Genomic DNA, 3071 nt, shown 5'->3' on the forward strand with positions numbered 1-3071 from the left:
CTCATACCTCTTTTCTTCTGCAGGCAAACTCTGAACCGCCCAGGCCGCCCAGGCCCCCCAGCCCGCCGTCCTAACATTCCGTGGTGTTCGCCTGGATGGTTTCCTCCTTTGATGCCCCGCCACCGTCAGCCTGGTTCTAATTAGCAGCCGGCACGTAACACAAAGGCGAGTTTCCACAAGCAGCCTGCTCCCCTCTTATTATGTTAATAATGAAGCTATTCCCCGTGGTACCTTGGGATGGCGTATCTGATAAGCAGCGGCAGCATGACTGCGTGTTCCAGACATTCGTGCTGCATAAACAGAGCAAGCGGAGGCGGAAGCAGCTCCGACACAGCCTTCACACGCATACAAATTGGTGGCAACTGCCATCTAAAGGCCCGATGTGTCCGTTCGGCACACTGCTCTCGCTCAAACATCCAAGACTAACGTGTTGCCTGAATGGGATCCGGATTCGATGATCCCCTCTGCACCTGAGGCACGAGGACAGCAGAAGCCAGAAAGCTGGCTTCCATGTCCCTCGACCTACTTCAGGGACCCTAGTGCTGTCGAGTGCTTTGGAGGGCAGCAGCCTCCGGTCCCTCTTCGAACCCACACACAAGGCGCTGGTCTGAACCAGCGTTTACATTTACGGAGTACCACGGGCTGTAGCAGGTGCCAAATGAAACATCAGTCTTTTTTTTTTTTTAAGTTTATTTATTTTGAGAGAGAGAGAGAAACAAAGTGTGAGTCGGGGAGGGGCAGAGAGAGGGGGGGGAGGAGAGAGAGCATTCCAAGCAGACTCCACCCAGTCAGCACAGAGCCAGATGCTGGGTTCCAACTCCCAAACCGTGAGATCATGATCTGAGCCACTATCAAGGGTCGGAACGCTGAACGGACTGAGCCACCCAGGTGCCCCAACACATCCGTCACTGTACTTCACCTCAGTGATGGCCAAGATTCCTTCTCAAGGCCGAAGACCCACTTATAGATGAAAACGCTGTCGTGGGCCCCTAAGGGAGAAAAGATCCCTTTTTAGCACTTATTGATTTTAAAAATATACAATGAAAAACTCAATTCAGCAACTCTGAGTAAATGTGCATCTTATTGTCAAAACGGTATTTACATATATTTGAAAATCTTTACACGTCTACTTTTGAAGCTTATTATTATGAAATAAATGTTTGTGTTTCCCCTGGCCCCAGAAAATTCATATGTTGAAACCCTCCTTCCCCAGGATGAAGGTATTAGGAGGTGAGGCCTTTGGGGTGATTAGGGCGTGAGGGTGGGGCCCCCATGAATGGGGTTATTACCTGAAAAAAAAGAGACCCCACAGAGCTCCCTAGCCCTTGCCACCTTGTTAGGACAGGAGAAGTGTGCAATCTGCAACCCGGAAGAGGAAGCTTACCAGAACCCCGTCGTGCTGATACTGATCTTGGACTTCCAGCATCCCAAATATAAGAAATACATTTCTGTTGTTTATGGGCACCCAGCCTATGTACTTTGTTATAGCTGCCCAAACAGACTAAGGCACTTACTTATCCACTCCGCAGACAACAGATCCAAGGATCTCTTGCAATGTTTCCTTAGCCATTGCTCCGAGGAGTTCTCAGTCCATAACTTAGGAATCACTACTGTAGAGTAGGCCAAAGAGAAAGCGGCCTTGTTTTTGCCCTAAAGATCTTAACATTTTTAAAACTACTAGAGGAAAGAGTTTCAAGTGAAGCCTATAGCGGATCAGAGGGAGAGAGTAGACATAAGCCTAGAAGAGGCCATAGCAGTGGGGGTGGAGAGAGAGAAAACAGAATGGGCAAGACAGTAAAGGGGGAGACCCTAGAGATGTCGGTGACCACCTGAATGCAAGAGAGAGAGTCTCACCCAGACACCATGGTTCCTGGCTCCTCTATGGGCTAAATAACAGAGCCGTTCACCAAAACAGGGCTGGAGGAGTGGGTCTCAATGTCTCCCTGGGCATCTCTGCCTCTCGGCTCTCCCTCCTCACAAATGAGACAATATCCTGAGTGCTCTTGCAGCCACAGTGGAAGACCCACTTCACGATCACCGAATGAGTCCATTTCAACTCCCTTCTGTTTACACCCAGGGAATCACAGCTTATCACAGAATCCGGGAAGGAAACCTCTTCCTGTGAAGCCTCCTGTCAAAGATAATTTGGAGATGCACATTCAGTCCAGGGACTGCCCCATTCTCTGATTTCTAGCAAGGCCAATGTCTTATTTGTACCTGAAGAACGACAAAGACTTCTCTCCAAGTACTTTGCTTTACTGTTTGCTCCATTGCTTGGAGGCTGAAGAAAAGAGGGCCGGGGAGATGATCATAACGCCAGAATATCAGCTTGCAAACTCCACTGGCTGTCCCAGACATAAATAATTGTATATATACATATTTTAATGGAACAGCATGTGTGGTGCTCTTAACTCCTGCCAGGCGCTGGGCTACACGGGTTTACATTCACTTCCTCCTTGGAGAAACCTTCAGGACCATCCAGTGTAGAAGTAGCCCACCTCTCCCAACTTACTCTTCACGCGTCTATGAGTTTTATTTTCTTCATACTACTGCTCACTCTCTGTAATGACCTCCTGTCCTGACTCCTTTATGTATCATATGCGGCTACCCTCCAGTTGGTAACCACGGTAACCAAAGGCAGAATTTGTTGGCTCATTAACCCCTCTATTCCCAGCGCCTAGAAAAGTGCCTGGCACCCCATAGGCACCTTCTTTCTTCATCTATCTAATGAATGATTCCATTTAAACTTTGTCACAACAAATGGGGTACTAACTTGACTTTTCCGAATGTGGACACTGAAGATAAAAAAAATTTTAAAAAAAAAAAAAAAAAAAAAACCTTGACCAAATTTACACGGCTACTAAGGGGTGGTTAGGATTCACACCCAACTCACATTGGTCTTCTAGCTGGAGCTCTTAGGACAATGCTGCCTGTATGCCTAACTTTGAGCAGTGACTCATTATTGGGGCAGAGATGAGGGTAGACAGCTCAGCGTACCCCATCATGGCTCCTGAAAGAGAAAGGGCTCCTAGGGTATCAGCAGCATTATCTTGTTCTATAAAGGGCAGCTT

General features: G+C 47.9%; 1 long non-coding RNA gene across 1 annotated transcript; it reads right to left on the bottom strand.

Annotated features, from left to right (window-relative positions):
- Nucleotides 1–816: 816 nt before the first annotated feature.
- Nucleotides 817–2591, bottom strand: LOC121031323 (uncharacterized). The gene is made up of 4 exons (XR_005790675.1): nucleotides 2218–2591; nucleotides 2028–2131; nucleotides 1515–1610; nucleotides 817–989 (listed from the first exon to the last, which is right to left on the bottom strand). It is a non-coding gene; the product is annotated as an uncharacterized LOC121031323 (long non-coding RNA).
- Nucleotides 2592–3071: the final 480 nt, after the last annotated feature.

This window comes from Herpailurus yagouaroundi, unplaced genomic scaffold (assembly GCF_014898765.1).
Source record: "Herpailurus yagouaroundi ecotype Mexico unplaced genomic scaffold, PumYag 141, whole genome shotgun sequence".
NCBI lineage: Eukaryota > Metazoa > Chordata > Mammalia > Carnivora > Felidae > Herpailurus > Herpailurus yagouaroundi.